The 21900-nt window shown below is 43.4% G+C and overlaps 1 protein-coding gene and 1 long non-coding RNA gene across 2 annotated transcripts in view; one reads left to right on the top strand and one right to left on the bottom strand.

Annotated features, from left to right (window-relative positions):
- LOC137022613 (uncharacterized) overlaps positions 1-12649 on the top strand; it is a 29096-nt gene extending 16447 nt beyond the window's left edge. The window contains exon 3 of the long non-coding RNA XR_010895409.1: positions 12566-12649. This is a non-coding gene — a long non-coding RNA (uncharacterized lncRNA). The remainder of the gene's footprint in view (positions 1-12565) is intronic.
- kiaa1549lb (KIAA1549-like b) overlaps positions 1-21900 on the bottom strand; it is a 151569-nt gene that overhangs the window by 104261 nt on the left and 25408 nt on the right. The window lies entirely within an intron of this gene.

Raw genomic sequence — 21900 nt, 5'->3', positions numbered from 1 at the left:
TGGCATTCCGAAACTCTCAAGTCAGCTGGCCGCTTCGCTCTCAAGTCAGCCGGCCGCTTCGCTCTCAAGCCCGGCGCCCGCTTCGCACTCAAGCCCGGCGGTCGCTACGCTCTCAACTTCGTCTGTTTCAACGCTCTCAACTTCGTCTATTGCAACGCTCTCAAGTTCGCCGGTTACTATGGACTCATGTTCACTGGTTGCGACGCACTCAGACGCCCTGGACGCGAAGGACAAAAGGGCTGCTTTGCCAGTGCCCACGGGCAAGATGGCCGCCCCTGCGGTGCGTAAGGATGCAGGGGAAGTTCCAGCCACTGAGTTCGCTCCAGAACCCGCTCCAACCAGTGAACCATCGCCTCACCCTCAGAAAAGGAGGAGGAGGAGGAGAAAGGCATCCTCCTCTTCTCAAGATGCGGACGCCCTTCAAGAGGCCGCTGTGGGTCTGGAGACCACTCCAGAGGTCTCTCCTGCTCCGCCCCTGCCGGCGCCACCTGTGCTCCTTGCCCTGCCGGCGCCACCTGTGCTCCTTGCCCTGCCGGCGCCACCTGTTCTCCTTGCCCTGCCGGCGCCACCTGTGCTCCTTGCACTGCCTGCGCTACCTGTGCTCCTTGCCCTGCCGGCGCCACCTGTACTCCTTGCCCTGCCGGCGCCACCTGTGCTCCTTGCCCTGCCGGCGCCACCTGTGCTCCTTGCCCTGCCGGCGCCACCTGTGCTCCTTGCCCTGCCGGCGCCACCTGTTCTCCTTGCCCTGCTGGCGCCACCTGTTCTCCTTGCCCTGCCAGCACCACCCAAGCTCCTTGCTCTGCCAGCACCACCCAAGCTCCTTACCCTGCCAGCGCCACCCGAGCTCCTTGCCCATGAACCCGCCAGGGCCTCTGTGGATCTCCCCAAGAACTTTTTGGGAGGGGGCAGTATACCTAGGGGTGGGAAGCTTGTGGGTGGGAACCTTGCCTGGCCATTGCCGTCTTCGGACTTTGAACTACTAGGGCCATTTATGGACTCATTGTTGCGGCTGCCCAAGCCGCCTAACCTGCCGTGGCTGCCCAAGCCACCCGACCCGCCGTGGCTGCCCAGGCCACCCGACCCGCCGTGGCCGCCCGAGGCTCCTGACCCGCCGAGACCGCCCGTGGCACCTGACCCGCCTAGGCCGCCAGAACCACCTGACCCGCGGTGGCCGCCAGAACCACCTGACCCGCCGTGGCCGCCTGAACCACCTGACCCGCCGTGGCCGCCCGTGGCACCTGACCCGCCGAGGCCGCCCGTGGCACCTGACCCGCCGTGGCCGCCCGTGGCACCTGACCCGCCGTGGCCGCCCGTGGCACCTGACCCGCCTAGGCCGCCAGAACCACCTGACCTGCCGTGGCCGCCTGAACCACCTGACCCGCCGTGGCCGCACGAGGCTCCTGACCCTCCGTGGCTGCCCGGGTTCCTGGATCTGCATTGGGGACCTCGTTCCTGTCGACACGCCAGTCTCCAATGCACCCACCCCCCCTCCCTAGCTGTTCCTTTTACGCCGCGAGGACGCGCCTTCCGGGAGGGGGGCGTTATGTCACGATCACGTCTCCTTGCCCATGAACCCGCCAGGGCCTCTGTGGATCTCCCCAAGAACTTTTTGGGAGGGGGCAGTATACCTAGGGGTGGGAAGCTTGTGGGTGGGAACCTTGCCTGGTCACTGCCGTCTTCGGACTTTGAACTACTAGGGCCATTTATGGACTCATTGTTGCGGCTGCCCAAGCCGCCTAACCTGCCGTGGCTGCCCAAGCCACCCGACCCGCCGTGGCTGCCCAGGCCACCCGACCCGCCGTGGCCGCCCGAGGCTCCTGACCCGCCGAGGCCGCCCGTGGCACCTGACCCGCCGTGGCCGCCCGTGGCACCTGACCCGCCTAGGCCGCCAGAACCACCTGACCCGCGGTGGCCGCCTGAACCACCTGACCCGCCGTGGCCGCCTGAACCACCTGACCCGCCGTGGCCGCCCGTGGCACCTGACCCGCCGAGGCCGCCCGTGGCACCTGACCCGCCTAGGCCGCCAGAACCACCTGACCTGCCGTGGCCGCCTGAACCACCTGACCCGCCGTGGCCGCCCGAGGCTCCTGACCCTCCGTGGCTGCCCGGGTTCCTGGATCTGCATTGGGGACCTCGTTCCTGTCGACACGCCAGTCTCCAATGCACCCACCCCCCCTCCCTAGCTGTTCCTTTTACGCCGCGAGGACGCGCCTTCCGGGAGGGGGGCGTTATGTCACGATCACGTCTGTTCCTGTCACATCCCGCACTACATTTCCCATGATCCTCCATTGCTTATCACCTGCACTCACTTCACAATCACTCCACACTAATCACCACACCCAGCTGCCACACATTACCTGGACTATAAAGGACTCATACACACACCACTTCACCGCGAGGTCTTGCTAACTCCCGTTACAGTTCTGAGCATTTATATCCTGTCTGTTTATTGCTATTGTTCCTGCCTGTTACCCGTTATTGACCTGTTGCTGCCTGTCCTGACCTGTGCTTTGTATACCATCCTGTGAGTGATATCTGCCTGTCCTGATCTTTGCCTGCTTCCTGACTACGACTCTGCCTGTCCTTCGCTGTTCCTGTTTGCTCCTGATTGACCCTGCCTGTACGACCACGCTCACCTTTTAATAAAGCTGCATTTGGATCTTACTCTGAGTCCCGCCTTCGTTACAGGTACAGAGACAACTTCAGGTGATACATCAGCACAACTCCACACACTACTTCCAGCTAAATAATATCCTAAAATGAATGTTACTTCAGGAACTGGAAGAGACGAACGAACACCCACTACCACGTCACCCGACACCAATTCTGATTGCAAATTAATTCTGTGTAACGGAACCTCCATAACTCCCATTTCAATACAAGCAGCACTACCCGTGGCAGTCTCCTGTGAGGAGATAAAAGTTCGTATTCCAAATAATACGAACAGGTACAGGCTTACACAAACTGGGAATAAACACAGTTCCACAATGCAGGAAAGGTCCATAACCAGTTTTAGTGAGACGGGCATCACCATCAGACTCAGGTATAATGCAGTCAAATTTCGAACTGGAATCAATGGAGATCAAACCAACAGATTTTGTATGAGACTTCTTTTTAAGAACAGGGCAGTTTGCAATTAAATGACCAGAGGCCTTACAATAAAAGCAAACCCTATCACCAGTCGAAACAGGCTTACCATTAAACGATTTGCGAGGCGACACAACAGGTGCATCAACAGGAACTTTACCTTGTGTTTTTTGAACATCCTTGAACGTGACTTTATGCGTTAAAACAAAGTCATCAGCCAGAGTAGCAGCCTTGTGGAGCGTGTCTACTTTTTGTTTGTTTACATAAGTAGCAAGGGCGGAAGGTACACAACTCTTAAATTCCTCTATAAAGGATTAATTGTCTAACCTGCTCTCTGCTCTCGGCTTTTTGAGACGCGCTCCAACGATCAAACAAAATTTCCTTTTCACGCGCAAACTCAACATAAGTCTGATTCGAAAGTTTTGTGTATTGTCTAAATTGCTGTCTATATGCTTCCGGGACTAACTCGTAGGCTTTTAATATAGAAGCTTTAACAATCGTATAATCAGCAGATTCTTCAATGGTCAACGAAGCATAAACCTCCTGCGCCTTACCGGTTATCACGCATTGCAAGAGCAAAGACCAAACATTTTCAGGCCACTTTAATGAAGCAGCAACCATCTCGAAATGACAAAAATACTTCTCAACGTCCTTCTCACAAAAATTCTCCGATTTCAGCCGACATCAAAATCATCAGAGGCAGCGTGAGCAGCCTTAGAGCTCATCTCTAACTCCATTCGTTTCAGAGAAAACTAATGATCAAGTTCACGCTTTCGCAGCTCTAATTTGGCATTCTCTAACTCCAATTCTTTTTCTTTAATTGCCAACTCTCTCAATCGAATAGCATTCTCACTTACTGAAGGATCAGCCACAACACTGACATTTTCTAATGGCATTTGTAAAGCGCCTAACTCCACCAGACAGCCTTTAAGGACGTTTCGCAAAGTTTCCTTCAAAGTCTTATACCTAGGAGCGATTTCAGTTTTATAAGACTCTGTAATTTGCAATAACTGCTCTTTTGTGCACGATAAAAGCAGTTCTTCAGAAGGAGACTCCCGAAATATATCAACTACCAAAGTAATTTCGACACACGTAGACTACTCACCAAAAATAACGAAAATAATGGTTTCAACACAATTCAGAAAAATACTCATGAATGAAACCACTAAATCGTTTTCACAAATCCTAAATTTTACCTGCCAAAACTAAAGAAAACAAAGTGAATTTGGCCGCTACACGAAATTACCACGAATGATACGAATTAAGAATAAACTTAACTTACCGATTTAAATTTACAAAGTGAATAACCAAAAGCGATCCCACAACACAGACGTATTTACCCCATTTAACATTAAATTAATTCCCTAGTCTTCATTGGCGTTAGGGGCTCGAGGCCACTTTAAACGCTGAAATCATGAACACCTGCACACCAATCCCATTAACAAGATCAGCTGCCGGTGAACTGAAGCGTGCCTCCACTCCGAATAACCACTACAAATAAAAAAAAGGCAAAATAACAAAGTGGCAGGTTCAAACCTACCCAACGACTACAGAATAAATAGGGCAAATACTCAACTGGGACGCTCGTAGTTACTCAAAACCGAAAAACAAATCAAACAAACATGACGAAAACACGGCCATACACACTCTCTCCCACTACACAGCTGAGAAAAAAAAAAGAAAAAACGAGCCCCCAATTATGTTACAGCCACTGCCATAACACAAAAGAGGGATGACACAACGGCTCGATCAAAAGGGGAATTTATTAGTGAAACAAAATATAACAACAAGTGGGAGAAATTAGACAGGAAAAATAAAAGGAATAAACACAAAAGAGAGCGCAGCTCCGACTCGGGACGGCCGCTCAAGTTCCGCCCCGAAGTGGGGGAACTTGACTTCCTTTAAGCTCGCGTAAATAGTCCATAGGTGTAAAGGATCTGCTGAATCAGAACAATGGTAAATCACGCTTTTCCTGCCCCTAGAGGGCAGGCAAATACATAAATATACATGCATGTAACACTGTTTCATTACATCATTGTTGGAAAACACTTTTATCAGAATAATTTCTGTTAGTTAAGCTTGTGTATATTTTAGTTAAAGCTGTTAAGTTATAAAGCAATATCTCATGTAGGGTTTCTCCTTTGTGTTTTATATAATGACCACAAGGAGCTCTAGGCACGTGTTTTCCTTGATTGTATTTTTTTTTTTAATTGAACATCAAGAACAAAAACAAAATATGGTGTGTATTTTGTTTTTGTTCTTGATGTTCAATTAAAAATAAAAAAATAAAAAAAATACAATCAAGGAAAACATGTGCCTAGAGCTCCTAAATGGCATTTAACAAAAATAGTTAAATGAGCATCAAACAAGGCACATATCAGTTAAATAAATATTAATAAAAGAAAATTACATATATTTAATAAAAGAAAAATAATAATAATAAAATAAAATAAGATGGGGTCTCTTCATTCCTCTTCTAAGAGATCAAGGTCTCTTATTATTCCAGCAAGTTTCTGGGCCTTTTTCATTTTCATACATTCCAATGATGGAAAGTAATTACAAATAAATACAGTACAAATACAGAAATATAAGGTTTCATCTTCATACATTTGCATTTATGAAAGAAAAATGTTCCCAGAATCAACATAATCTTTTTTTTTTTTTTTTTTGTATCATCCAACAGCATTCCAAATATAATATGTTTCCTAGCAAAAGTGGGCAGTGAATGAATCTTTGTCTCCAACCAATAAGACATATTTTCCCAGAAAATATTTGAAAACAGGATTTGGTGGATGCGCTTCGGCGCACACTAACAATTCATCCATCGCCACCATCTCCAGTTCCTCCATGTTCACCTGCACCAGCACCAGCTAGCCCCACTGAGCACGTCAACACACCTCCTTCACTGCCGCCGTACGCCAGTCCCATGGCCAAACCGGCGCCCTACTCAGGATCGGCGGAGGATTGCAGCGGATTCCTGCTGCAATGCACACTGGTCCTGGAGATGCAGCCGCACCTGTACCCGAGTGACACTGCCAAAATAGCGTTCATTATCTCTCAGCTCAGCGGCAGAGCATTAAAATGGGCCGATTCCATCTGGTCCCAGCAGGGCGCTGTAACCCAATCCTACTCGTCGTTTGTTTCCCACTTCCGGGAGGTATTCGGGAAACCCATCACAGACTCTTCAGATGGTGAGAAACTCTATAATTTGAGACAAGGCTCCATGTCTGTTTATGAGTATGCTTTGCAGTTCAGAACGCTTGCAGCACTCGGCGGATGGAATGAACAAGCCCTGATAACGAACTACCGGCAAGGATTGGAACCTCGGGTGCGGCTGCAACTCGCTGCATGCGAGGACAACATCGGCCTAGAAAAGTTCATCCAGCTCTCCATCCGCTGCGCCATTCGCATGCAGGCGTGCCTCCAAGAGCACCAGGACCAGTTCTTCTCCACCGTGCCACTCTGCCGATCCGAACCCGTCAGCATTCCAGAACCAGCTCAAGAATCCATGGAGGTAGAAAACTCTCGTCTATCCTATGAAGAACGCCGCCGCCTCACCCTTCATCTCTGTCTCTACTGTGGTGAACCGGGGCATGTGATAGCTGCATGCCCCACACGACCGCCGCGACCCCTGGTGAGTGCCATTATTCCTGCTACTCATAAGATGAAACCACTCACTACTGCCATCAATCTTACTGCCGCCAAAGTTTCACTTACAGTGGTCGCGCTCATTGACTCGGGGTCCGCCGGCAACTTCATCTCTGGTGCCCTCTGTCATCAACTCTGCATCAAGACCTCTCCGACCCTTCGACCATCTACAAGATCCGCTCCATAACCGGCCGACCCCTGAGCCGTAAGTGCGTCCGCTCCGTGGCAGGACCCGTTCTTATTCAAGTTGGACTTCTACATCAAGAAGAGGTGCATCTGCTGGTTCTGGAGGACTCAACCGCTGACGTGGTTCTGGGGCGCCCCTGGTTGGAACAGCACAATCCGACCATCTCTTGGAAAACGGGCGAAGTCCTGAAGTGGGGCGACATTTGCTTCAAGCACTGTTTGACGGATCTGCCAGTTCCACCAAACTCCTCACCTGATCTCTCTCTCTGCGCCACGTCCATCGAAAGTCCTGTTGAACAGCGTTCTGTGGAAATCCCCGAGTGTTAAGCCCCCTTCAGCTATGTATTTTGCCCTCAGCGGGCTTCCAAGCTGCCTCCACACCGGCTATTGGACTGTGCCATCGACCTGCTTCCGGGTGAACCAGTGCCCAAAGGAAAAATCTACCCGCTTTCCATCCCGGAGGAGAAGGCCATGGAGGATTACAAGAAGGAAGCCCTCGCCCGAGGTTACATCAGGCCGTCTACTTCCCCTGCTGCTTCCAGTTTCTTCTTTGTGGCTAAAAAGGTCGGAGGCTTGCGGCCCTGTATTGACTACCGCGCACTCAACAAGATAACAGTAAAGTTCCGTTATCCCCTCTCGTCCCAGCTGCCCTAGAACATCTCCGTGGTGCCACTGTGTTCACGAAGCTGGACCTCCGCAGTGCGTATAACCTCATCCGGATACGTGAGGGGGACGAGTGGGAGACCACCGAAATACTCTTCAACCAAATCTTCAGATACTTCGGAATTCCAGAGGATATCGTCTCCGACCGTGGGCCTCAATTCATATCCCGTGTATGGAAGTCCTTCTACTCACTCCTAGGTGTGGCCGTCAGCCTCACATCTGGATATCACCCCCAGTCGAACGGGCAGACGGAAAGGAAGGTTCAGGAGATTGGCCGCTTCCTCCGTACCTTCTGTCATGACCACCAGGACTCTTGGAACCAGTTCCTGGGTTGGGCCGAGTACGCCCAAAACTCTCTCCGACAGTCAACTACTGGGCTTACACCGTTTCAGTGCGTACTCTGTTACCAACCCCCACTGTTCCCCTGGGACGGGGAACCCTCCAACGTTCCTGCAGTGGATTACTGGTTCCGAGAGAGCGAGAGGGTCTGGGACTCAGCACACCACCAGTTGCAACGAGCCCTGCGCAGACGCAGAATGGTAGCTGACCTCTGACACTCTAACACCCCAGTATTCCAGCCTGGTCAGATGGTCTGGCTATCCACCCGTGACATCAGACTGCGTCTGCCCTGCAGAAAGCTGAGTCCCAAGTTCATTGGCCCATTCCCCATCGTCAAGCAGGTCAACCGGGTCACCTATCAACTCCGTCTTCCACAAGGGTACCGTATACATCCAACTTTCCATGTGTCACTCCTCAAAGCTCACCATCCCTCTGTTCTTCCCACAGGACCTGACGTGGCTCCCGCCGAACCCCCCCTTCCACTCATCGTGGAGGACGGAGCTGCGTACGAGGTGCAAGAGATCTTGAACTCCCGGCGTCGTGGTGGTCAGCTTGAATACTTGGTGGATTGGGAAGGATATGGTCCCGAAGAACGCTCCTGGGTCCCAAGGGACGACATCTTAGACCCCAGTTTACTCCAAACCTTCCATGACAGTCACCCTGAGAAACCGGCACCGCGGGGAAGAGGACGACCACCACGGCGTCGGGGTTCCTGGCCCTCTGGAGCGGGCCGTGGAGGGGGGGATACTGTCACAGACACGTCAGGTTACAACGTCACCCAATCACAGCGTGCACCATCTCCAGAATACTGATCACCACCACCTGCACCTCATCACTCCCCCTCATCAGCAGCACTATAAAACACTCACACTCACAGCACTCCATGTCCGGTCTCGTTTGCATACCCTTACAAGTTTATGCTTACCTCAAGGACTCCTCTTCGAATACCTACCTGTCTCCATTGTGTTGATTCCCATTGTGTTCCTCGTCTGCCTCGTGAGTGTGTTCCCGTCTGCTTCCTAGTGCTCCAGCGATCTCCAGTCTCCAGCGTTCAACTCCCTGCAAAGATAAGGACAGTAACTATTCCAAGTATCACCCGTTCAAGTCAAACTACTTCCAGTTATCTTACCTGTTTCATTCTCCCTGCTCTCCTGTGGTCAAAATAAAGACTGTGAAAAGTTATACCTGTGTCTGTCCTCCGTCTACTGTAACAATATCAACTCGACAGAAAATACAGGCATTTTCTTCAAAATTAAACCATTGTCTTAAAAATTCACTTGATGGATATATACCACTGAATATTTAAAAAAGAGTTTCTTTAACTTTAGGAGCCACAGGAAAGCTAATATTCTGTGCTCGTAATTATTTTTTTTTTTAACAGATTTATCCTAAACTTGCAAAACACCGTTATGGTACAGAAGTGTCGGATATAATATGGAATTGAAACAAGAGTGAATAAGTTTGTTGGGAAGCATTGCCCTGAGGTCATTACCATTGGGAAAAAAGGAATGGAAGTTCACAATCCATCAGACATGTTGACAAAAGTGTTATGAACCAAATTTATAAAACTTTTTCGAATGGCATTTAAAACATGCTCACATTTTTTTGCGTTCACACTGCAAATTATATTTAAAACAAATCTTTAAAAGATAACAATCTTCCATTTTCATCCATTAAATTAAGAACTGACCAAATACCTTTTTCAAGCCAATCAATAATGCATAGAGACTTGTACTGAGATAAAATAAATCTATTGTTCCATATGGGGATTCTATGTGGAGTAAAGTTGTGGTTATATAGTAACTTCCAATATAACAAAATCTGCTGGTAAAAGGACACTAGTTTGATTAGTAGTTTGGAAACCACATCTCAGTAGGAAATCGATTCCACCCAGTTTTTTAAATATACCTCTGGGAATACAAAACCAGATACTAGTGTCATTTGTTATAAAATTTTTAAGCCATTTTACCTTCAACATTCCATTTATACAATAGAAGTCAAAGGCTTGCAAACCACCATTTTTGTAATCTAGTATAAGTTGTGCTCTCTTTATGTAGTGCACACGTTTTCTCCATATAAAATTGAAATTAATTTGATTAATGGTCTTAATAGCTATATTAGAAATAGAGAGACAAGATGCAGGATAAATACACCTAGAAAGACTTTCCATTTTAGTTAAATAAATCCTTCCAAAAAAGGACAAATCCCTTTGCATCCACACATCAAGCCTGCCTTTGCATTAATTCTATCCATTCCAAACATTTTGCTTTTCCATCAAGACCTCGTCCTTAGAAATGTTTCTAAATATTTGACACTCAACTTAATTGGAATATTATATACAGTTTTAAGAGGACATTCATGTAATAATTTCACATTTGCCAATATTAAGCTTTAAACATGAAATTTTGGAAAAATAATTAATTATATCAATTACTTTAGGAATTTGGTTAAGATCTTTTAAAAATAATGTTGTATCGTCAGCCAATTGACTAAGTATAATTTTCTGCCCAAACACATTTAAACTTACAACATATGAGTTTTTAATTAGGAGAGCCAACATCTCTAGCCACAATAAATAAAGAGGGTGAGATGGGGCAGCCTTGTTTAACTCCTCTCTTGACATGATCACCGTGATTTTGCCAAGTAAGACATGTTCCTGGATCAACATATTTTGTTGATCCTGGAACCACATTCCTATCTGAAAATTTAGTCCTAACCATTTCCCAACCCCTAAACCTAACCCTACCCATAACTTATCCCTAAAATCAGAGGGAAATGACATTTGAATAACACTGTTGTGGAAGCACCTAACCCAGGTTGTAAGCCTAAACTTGACATAAATGGTAAACTTGTCCATCAAATCTCATTGGATGATTGGAATGTTGTTCCAGGATCAACAAAGATGATCCAGGAACATGATGTACTTGGTGAAATCACGTTCACCCTCTTGACATCATCCTTGATTGGTTTTCCCTGAAGAGCAATACCACGTTCAGTTAAAAACAAAAGCAAAAGTGTGAAGCACTTTCGTTGCGTCTTACCGTGAAATGAGAGTTCAGTGTCTTTATTAAAATCAACACATTAATAATTTATCTCTCATCCACCCACAATTAATTGGAATGTTATTTTTTATTACTTGGCCCGCCCGACCTGCAAATTATCTGCAGTATCCGCGGATATAACCATAATCCACGCATCACTATTGAACGGTTCGAGAATGGACACAGGCCGGGAACCCGCAACAGAACCGTATCGGTGGAAAAGGGGAATCTGAGCATGTGACTGCCTGTCTGAGTTTTTTCGACACCTGGAGGTGGTATTCAGTATTCGTTCAAATGTGAGAGGGTAATGTTCTTAAAACACTAATCAAAGTAATGTCATACCTTCTGTTCCCTTCTTTTTAAAGAACATCAAAATATCTACCTTTCTCCTAATCCTTTTGAACTAGCGCAAAAAATGGCAAAAGCTTGCTTGAATCAGAGCTCTGGCGTGATTGTGCGCAGTGTGATACAATACTGAGTTCTGATTGGTCAATTGCTGTCATAATTTATCATAAGAGAATTTTAAAATTTCATTTACAAATTTCGTTATAAATTTTACATAATACATAACACTGTTAATGTAAAGGGGACGGTAAGGGCTTTTTTTTTTTTTTCAACAAGGGGGATGCCATCCCCCCGCATCCCCCCTCAAATTGAGCCCTGGGTGCAATGGTTTTTATACTGTACAAACTGTACATTCTATTCCCCTACACTACCCCTACCCATAAAACATTCTGCATTTTTTTTGCATTTTTAATAAAACATTGTTTAGTATGTTCTTAAAGCTATTTTAGAAATGAGGACTCATGAAATGTCCTCATATTTCACGTTTATGTTGTAATACCAGTGCAACACCCATGTCATTATACAAATTTGTGATTACAACACACACACAAAAAGCAAGAGAATAAAACATTTATTAGGTATCAACAGATATTTATGACAATGTTAAAATGTATTGACCTAAAAATTTTCGTTCACTATAGAAAATATTTCTAAGCACACTTTTGTATTTATGTTTTGAATTCATTCATTTAATTGTCAATTTTGATCTATTAATTAATTCAGAGACCATACAATTGACTCCAAAATTGTCCAGCTGCTTATTTCTGCTCGAACCACCAGTCCACCACTGAAGGTTTCAGAAGATAAAAGGGTGTCAGTAAATCACTCTTATTAAACCTTGTCCTTTAATTACTCAACAATTAATTCCATTTAATTCTCAGAATTAGTGTTGAACAATAATTTCCACCAAGTCAACAATGCCATTAAAACACTCATTAATATCATCATCACGGAGGAGATGCAGTGGAATCTATATTTTTATTTGTTCCTTTTTCAGAGATCATGTATTTTCAGAAACGATTTGTAATAATTATGTTATATAAAAAAGCATTTATTTATTTATTTTTAATGTTGCAATAAAAGATAAATTGAGATAAGGAAGATTGGAATGAAGAATTTGGTGAATTTATGTTGTCATAAATTAAAAACACAATGCCGTTGTGGCGAGGGGTGCGTGCAGCAGGGGAACGGGTGCAGAGATGAGCAGTGATAAAGAGGTCAAGTGAATGATAACTAACACCTGTCTCTAATTCCAGTGATTGGTGAAGAGACAAGATATAAGCACCCCGCAGACCTAAGACAGGGAAAGAGAGACTCCGGCGGAAAGCGCTGGAGCCATTATCTTGGCCATTCATCTGCCACTGGGGTGGCGGGAAGGCCTAGGCCGACCTGCTGGAGATGCAGGGACCCAGGCCATTTTCAGAACTGGTGTCCAATGATAGAGGTGGGAGTGCTGATCCAGGTCCCCGACTCCCCGTGGGCCGCCCCCGATTAAACCAGGCAGTACCAAATACCTATGAGTATTCAGTGGGGTACATATGAGGCTTTGGTGGATTCAGGCTGTAACCAAACTCCATTCATCAAAGCCTGATGCAGCCAAGGGCATTGGATATGAGCTGCAGGGTTAAGGTGAGGTGTATTAGTGTCTGTTGGTATTCAATTTCGGGGAAAAACACACAGAATCAAGGTGGTGGTTAATTCCCACCTTAGGCATCTGCTTATTTTGGGTACAGATTGGCCATTATTAACATAATTATTGGGAATTTTGTGTGGGGATGCTTCTTGAGGGACAGGGCTGGGAAACGGAGAAGCGGTGGCAAAGGCTGGAGATTCTGTTTCGGGACATTCACAGACTGACTCAGAGGAAACATGAGCGCGAGGGTGGAGCTAATACCACCTGAGCTAGATGACTTTCCTCTCAAGCAGCCTCATGATGAGATGCTTAAAAATGTGTATGACTGGATTCACACCATCGACGGACAGCTTCTTCAGCCTGATCAGCCACTCTCCCATCCTTATTTTTCCCTTGTAAAAGTAGTATTGGGTGAACCAAGATACCCAGACAAAAGGAAATACAACCAAATTATTAGTCTCAAAAAGCCGTTAGGAAGTGCTTTTCCAGGTGGCTCATTGTAGTCCCATGGCAGGCCACTCGAACGTCTCATTGCCCGATTCTTTTGGCCGGGCATTCAAGAGAACGTCCGCCGGTGGTGTGTGAATGTCAGCTGGCTAATCCTCCAGCCATTTCAAAAGCACCATTGTGCCCATTACCATTGGTTTAGGTCTCGTTCGAGAGAATTGGTATGGACCTCATCGGGCCATTAGAATGTTCAGCATGCGGACTTCATGTTGCATTAGTTCCGGTGGCATATGAAACACTATACCTGGAAGCAGTGCCATTACGGTCCATATCTGCAAAGAGTGTGGCGAATGCGCTGTTTCACGTTCCGTGTTGGGTGTAATTTAAGACCCCCTGTGGTGAAAATCAAGTTTTTAATGTTGTTTATATGTCTATGTAGTGTTTTTAATATGCTTTAAGACAAACCATGTGCAAATTCATAAGTCAGCACCATTGCTGTGTATTTTATGTTTGAAACTGCAGTAAACCAAAAACCCGCGGTTTGAAATCGGTGGTGTTTGTGACGTCACAGACTACCTTGTAACCAATTACAACAACGTGCCGGCAGGCTTTAGCATATCATTAACTATGACCGCTCTGAAGCAGGAAAGTCTCGAGAGAACCCAGGTTATCCCAGTAAATTTTCTGTTTATATGAAAAATTGGGTAGATTTATCAATATAGCGAGTCTATTACGATGTTATGATGAACTATAAGCCTTTCTCCACTGACGTTCTGAGCTGTTCAAAGCGTTTGTAAGGATCCTGATTGTTAGAAGGCAGCTCGTGCCAAAGTAAAGTGACAGCTGACTTGAAGTAAAGCCAATAAAGTTCATGTTTTTGTCCTTCTAAATACTTTAATACTATAAAACATAGCTAAAACAATATTGCTCTGAGTGTGTGACCGTGATTCATGTGCATATGAGAGTCAGTGTGGAATCGCACGTCAAGTTCTGAGAGAGCTATTCAGTCCATTATAAATTCTGATTTTGGCCGCCTCTGGAATGGATCAAACCATAGATATTAGCCCACCTGATAAGTTCAAAGAAACACGCAGGAAATCCGTGCTCATTCAAGGATGTGCATTTATTTCATGTAGCCTGCAACACAAACAACAAATTGCTCACTATGTAGGCTATGCTCTCTGAATTGCCATGAGTGAGTGGAGACGGGGCTAATTTGCATATTCATTGATCTGTGTATATTAAATGAGGCAAGGTTGTAGAGTTACATTCAAGCTATTTTAAGGCATGAAGATTTTTTTTCCCACTTGAATTTTTTTTTTTTTTTTTATGTCATTTTAGTGATCAAAGATGAGTTTTAAGGGAAAAAATAATTGACTACAGGGGGACTTTAAATTACTGTGATTAAATTACTTATCCACTGAAAAAGTAAGGAATTACTGTTCATTTTTAGGTAATTTAATTACAGTTACTTATAATGTACTTGCATTACATACTGTGAATTAGTTCAACAGTTCTGTTTAAATCAATATTGAATTTAAAATCTAATTTTTTTGTCTAAAGGTAAAAGTGAACGCTGCCTCTTTAAAGGTACAATTTGTGATATTTTTTTCCGCTAGAGGTCGCTAGAAGCCTATTCAAAACAAAGGCGTAGTTTGATGACGCCAAGTTTTAGAGCGGAAACTTGGGAAATGTGGTCTCCATCTCAATGGACGGTGCAAAAGAATAGGGATTGGAGTCTGGAAGAACTCATGTTTGTGGATGCGATTATTAACGTTACTGTAGTATGAAGCAGAGCAGGACCGAGTGTTGCGGGAGCTGAAGCGATTGATCAACACACGCCTCACGAGCAGCGGGACTTTTATTATGACACAGCCGCCGGCGCCGCTTCCGCTTTTCCGGTCATGAGTTTACGGGAGCTGTCCTTGTCGACAGAACCAGCGGCAGATGGTAAAAAGTAGTTATGTTCCATAAATAAGTAACACAATCCACCATAAAACGTGCAAGAAGTAAATAAGGAACTGCTTGAAGCAAGCTAGTGGTTTGCTGGACGTTAACTCTACTTCCGCTTTTGTCCACGGCACTGTTGTCATGTGGTTTCTACGTCAGTAAAGGCGGTAACAAAGGTAACTGACGTCCTTGACAGGCGACTGCACTGCCCCGTGTCACTGTTTAGAATGGGAATTTTCTCATGATTTACAAGTAGTTGAAAACATTAGAGATATTGTTAATAATCAGCTGGACAAAATATATAACACTAGCCTAGTGGTTTTTGGATATTTTACTGCAAAAATTTTTACATATTGTACCTTTAAAGCCGCGGGTATACTTCACTTTCCGTGCCTGGATGCATCTCGCGCACAGTCACGTCCGCGCATCTTTCAAAGTATACCAAACCACGGATGCGCGCGGATGACCGAGTTTGACACATGCGCAGTACAATTTTTTTCTATACTTTTACCAGACATTGTGTCATCAACCAGACATTCGCTGGGCAGGATCGGAGAAAAAAAATAGTGCATCCACCATTGCAACATAGTTCAGAAGATACACCAAGAGAACAGGAATCAAAAACAATGGAGAAAGCATGCTTCTGAGTTTACTCGTCTTGTTTTTGAATCGCTCTTTTCACACTCTTTTTCAATGACTGCACATTGTGCTCAGTACTGCGCGTATAAAGAATTATGAGTAAAAGCCATAGCTGGACACTCTTACTGTATGTTTTTCAAAGATCTGCAAACTGTAGTTGACACCATCAGAGGGTTAAAGAACTGCCACCATAAAACTGAGGCACCCAATTGTAACTTAAAGGGATACTCCACCGTTTTTTCATATTAAACTATGTTATTCCCTTAACTAAGACGAGTTGATACATACCTCTCTCGTCTCAGTGCGTGCACTAAATCCCTCTGTCTCGCGGCGAAACTTTATTAGCACTTAGCTTAGCCCAGTTTATTCAATAGGGGCCAAGCAGAGAAGCTACCAAACACCTCCACGTTTTCCCTATTTAAATACAGTTACTCGAGTAGTGTAACTCGACCTAGGACGGTGACACAAAACAAAACGTTGCGCTTTTCTAAGCGTGTAAAATGGATAACTATATTGTATGGCGGAATACCATAGCAAGTGCTCTGGAGCACTTTGACTTGGCGCAGTAATATCTTCACTCGTGAAAAGTCCTCACCGGCCCCCGCTCTCTCTCCTCCTCCCTCCCATTTCCGTCAATAGAACCAACGTGACATTTACAGGAGAGGGAGCGGAGTGAAGATATTACTGCGCCAAGTCAAAGTGCTCCCGAGTATGGCGGGCCGGAAGGTCCAAAAATATGGCTACCGACTTGTTGCGGGAATTCACTATACAATTGCCAGTAGCCACTGAATTTACTACTGATAGGCCGGCGGTGCATCTGTATACACACTCTCCTCACGCAGCTGACCACTGACTCTCCTCAGCTGGCGACTCACGCAGCGAACGACTCACTTTCCTCACGCAGCTGACCACTGTCCCTCCTCAGCTGGCGACTCACTCTCCTCACACAGTGAACGACTCACTTTCCTCACGCAGCTGACCACTAACTCTCCTCAGCCGGCGACTCACTCTCCTCACACAGTGAACGACTCACTTTCCTCACACAGCTGACCACTGACTCTCCTCAGCCGGCGACTCACTCTCCTCACACAGTGAACGACTCACTTTCCTCACACAGCGAACGACTCACTTTCCTCACGCAGCTGACCACTGTCCCTCCTCAGCTGGCGACTCACTCTCCTCACGCAGCGAACGACTCACTTTCCTCACGCAGCTGACCACTGACTCTCCTCAGCCGGCGACTCACTCTCCTCACACAGTGAACGACTCACTTTCCTCACACAGTGAACGACTCACTTTCCTCACGCAGCGAACGACTCACTTTCCTCACGCAGCCGGCGACTCACTTTCCACAGCCAATTGACTCTCCTCACGTTTCTTTTCAAATGCTGTGATGGTGCAATAAATATTTTGATTTGACATATTTCAAATGTCTTCACTCACTTTTCATCACTTTAATGTATGATGAATTAAAGTATTCATTTTTTACAAATAAAAGTTTATCATTTTTTGTGTTGTAATTGTAATTTATTCTGAAGCAATATTCCCATCAGTGTTCTGTAAACCGTTAGGCTACTTTTAAGATGTAAACTGTAAATCATCAGATTTGTATACGCTCCCTTAAAGGGATAGGTCAATCAAAAATAAAAAGTCTAGTCTAGTTGTTCCGAACCTGTATGAGTTTCTTTCTTCTGTTCAACTAAAAATATATTTTGAATGTCAGTAAACAGACAGCTGACTGTAGCGAGTGACTTTCATAGTAGGAAAAAAATACTAAGTCACTGGTTAACATCAACTGTCTGGTTACTGACATTCTTAAAAAATATTATCATTTTTAGTTCAACAGAAGAAAGAAACTCATATAGGTTTGGAACAAGTTAAAACAATCATGACAGAGTTATAGGTTTAACTATCCCTTGAAATTGATTGTCATTTCATTTTTTTTTTTTTTTTTTTTTTTTTTACCTTTATAAAAAAGGTAATTTTTCCCTAACCTTGGCTATCAATTTCATGTTAGGCTAATTAGAATAACTCACTGTAGGGCTTTTACCATTATTTTTTTCCACGGCAGAGGAAATATGCATCAGAAGTGGCATTTAGATGCATGTATAAATTGAATATGAATGTGCAAAACAAGCATGAATAACACTGTTTAACAATTTTACAATAAAGATCTAAAAAGCTTTTGTGGATTTTACAAATTATCTTTAATATACAATATTCTGAAAAAGTGACATTTCCCTTTTTGCAAAGTTCAAATGTTGATAAAATATATAACTTTAAAGATACATTAAACTAATGTGTTACAAAAACAATGCAATTGTGAAATGTCAAAAAATCTGCAGAACCAGTGTTTAAGCGTGACAACTGCAAATCAAAAATGTATCTTGTATCTGAAAATAATGGTAAAAGCCCTACAATGAGTTATTCTAATTAACATGAGATTGATAGCCAAGCCAAAAAAAAAAAAAAAAAAAAAATGCCACGACAATCAATTTCAAGGGATAGTTAAACCTAAATGATAATTCTGTCATCATTGACTTACACTCTAGTTGTTCCAAACCTATAGGAGTTTCTTTCTTCTGTTGAACTAAAAAGGATGATATTTTGAAGACCGTTGACACTACAGTCAGCTGTCTGTTTACTGACCTTCAAAATATATTTTTATTTCAGCAGAAGAAAGAAACTCATACAGGTTCGGAACAACTAGAAGGTAAGGCAAGGATGACAGAATTTTTATTTTTGATTGACCTATCCCTTTAAGGGAGCATATACAAATCTGATGATTAACAGTTTACATCTTAACAACAGTTTACAGAACACTGATGGGAATATTGCTTCAGAATAAATTACAATTACAACACAAAAAATAATAAACTTTACTAGATGTAGTTAGTTATTATTGCACCATCACAGTATTTGAAAAGAAACGTGAGGATAGTCAATCGCTGCGTGAGGAATGTGAGTCGCCGGCTGCGGAAAGTGAGTCGCCGGCTGCGGAAAGTGAGTCGCCGGCTGCGGAAAGTGAGTCGCCGGCTGCGGAAAGTGAGTCGCCGGCTGCGGAAAGTGAGTCGCCGGCTGCGGAAAGTGAGTCGCCGGCTGCGGTAAGTGAGTCGCCGGCTGCGTGAGGAAAATGAGTCGTTCGCTGCGTGAGGAAAGTGAGTCGCCAGCTGAGGAGAGTCAGTGGTCAGCTGTGTGAGGAAATTGAGTCGTTCGCTGCGTGAGGAGAGTCTGTATACAGATGCACCGCCGGCCTATCAGTGGTAAATTCAGTGGCTACTGGCAATTGAATAGTGAATTCCCGCGACAAGTCGGTAGCCATATTTTTGGACCTTCCGGCCTGCCATACTCGAGCACTTGCTGTGGTATTCCGCCATACAATATAGTTATCCATTTTACACGCTTAGAAAAGCGCAACGTTTTGTTTTGTGTCACCGTCCTAGGTCGAGTTACACTACTTGAATAACTGTATTTAAATAGGGAAAACGTGGAGGTGTTTGGTAGCTTCTCTGCTTGGCCCCTATTGAATGAACTGGGCTAAGCTAAGTGCTAACAAAGTTTCGCCGCAAGACGATTTAGTGCACGCACTGAGACGAGAGAGGTATGTATCAACTCGTCTTACTTAAGGGAATAACATAGTTTAATATGAAAAAACGGTGGAGTATCCCTTTAAAGGTAAGAGAGTGTGAGACTAAAGACAGCATGGTTACTGAAATGAATGCATCGGATTGATACCATTAAGTAGACAGCAACTTATATAAGGCAACCACTTATAAATATATATATAGTCTTCAGTGTCACATGATCCTTCAGAAATCATTCTAATATGCTGATCTGCTGCTCAAGAAACATTTAATGTGTACAATTGTACAAAATATTTGTGTACAATATTTTTTTCAGGATTATTTGATGAATAGAAAGTTCAAAAGAACAGTGTTTATCTGAAATCTAATCTTTTGTAACATTATAAATGTCTTTACTGCCACTTTTGATTGATTTAATGCATCCTTGCTGAATAAAAGTATTAATTTCTTTAATTTATTTAAAAAATAAAAATAAAAATTCTTACTGACGCCAAACTTTTGAACGGTAGTGTATAATGCTACAGAAGCTTTGCATTTCAGATAAATGCTGTTCTTTTGAACTTTCTATTCATCAAGGAATTCTGAAAAAAAAGTACACAACTGTTTTCAACATTGAAAATAATCATAAATGTTTATTGAGCAGCAAATCAGCATATTAAAATGATTTCTGAAGGATCATGTGACACTGAAGACTGGAGTAATGATGCTGAAAATTCAGCTTTGCATCACAGGAATAAATTACTTTGTCAAATATATTCAAATAGAAAACAGTTATTTTAAATTGTAATAATATTTCACAATATTACTGTTTTTACTGTATTTTTAATTGAATAAATGTAGCCTTGGTGAGCAGACGAAACTATTAAAAACATAAAAAAATCTTAGTGGTTCCAAACTTTCCAAATACTTAAATAATAATAATAATATATATATATATATATATATATATATATATATATATATATATATATATATATATATATATATATATATATATATATATATATATATATACACAATATTATAGGCCTATAGTTTTTAATATAACATTTTCATTTCATACACGCTTAAGTAACAGACTGGCACATTTGCAACTTTTCAGAATTATATTACAAAAAAAAAAAAAACTGTTATTGTAACGAACCTTATTGTAAAGTGTTTCTCAGGTCGTGACATTTCTTTTCCATGTGGTGCCATTGCTGACAGCATGAAATGAGAAGGTATTTTAACACCCTTTTATAGTCAACTGTCTGCTGGACACCTGTGTAATGAATAATTAGACTCACCTGTGGTTGAATTCTTGTTAAATTAGACATTTGTAGTCTAAAATTTAGCTTTGCTCCAGAGATTCAGTGGAGTGTGCTCATTTTTACATCACCCTAATTTGAGTGAAACCTAAAATGTTGTTCTCTAAGTCATTATTAACCTTACTTTCATGTTATAAGTTAAACAGATGTTATATTAAACTTAGTCTTGTCCACATTTTGGAAATTGTTTTTGTGTTCATTGAGATATTGTTTAAAATGTTACTTTTCAAAGGGGGTGTACTCATTTACACTGAGCACTGAAGGTTACAGCTAAGTCTGACATCATTATGAATTATTATGAATTGTCATGTAGTCAGCATTAGTTCACAAATAACTGACAGTCGGGCCCTAAATAAGATTTTCATTCACAATAATAAATTCTAATATTTGGCATTAGTACTTTTCGCCCCATCAGTACCATGCACACTCTAGCTTCAAGGATCTCCTGTTCTTGGCTCATTTCGAGTCAGACTTGGATTGGAGACTCTGACTGGTGTACCGACAATTTGTGCTACCCTATCAGATTGAGCTTCCAGCATGATATTAATGTGGTTTAAGGCTTTATTAACATCTACACCTACCCCAACCCTAATCCTACCCTTACAATAATGCAAGTACAGTGGTGGTAACACAATCTGATATAGCATTATTTGTTAGAACAAGTGCAAATTGACAGCGAAAAATGCTACCTATCAGATTGTGCTTTATTAATGTCTACACCTACCCCAACCCTAAACCTACCGTTCAACAATGCAAATACAAAAATTTTGTGTTATTTACCATGACAAAAATTATGTTATATTGATGTGCACACACACAGTAAGCCTAGGTAGGACAATCTGACAGGTAGGATGAAATGTCAGAACATTGGATTGGTCCAAATCGCAAGCCTCTACTCTGTTTTAAAGGTGCCCTAGAATTAAAAATTGAATTTATCTTGGCATAGTTAAATAACAAGAGTTCAGTACATGGAAATGACATACAGTGAGTCTCAAACACTGTTGTTTCCTCCTACAAATCTCATTTGTTTA

Source organism: Chanodichthys erythropterus, chromosome 7 (assembly GCF_024489055.1).
Source record: "Chanodichthys erythropterus isolate Z2021 chromosome 7, ASM2448905v1, whole genome shotgun sequence".
Lineage (NCBI taxonomy): Eukaryota > Metazoa > Chordata > Actinopteri > Cypriniformes > Xenocyprididae > Chanodichthys > Chanodichthys erythropterus.
Note: the sequence above shows the minus strand (reverse complement) of the source record. Positions and strands in the feature narration are given on the sequence as shown.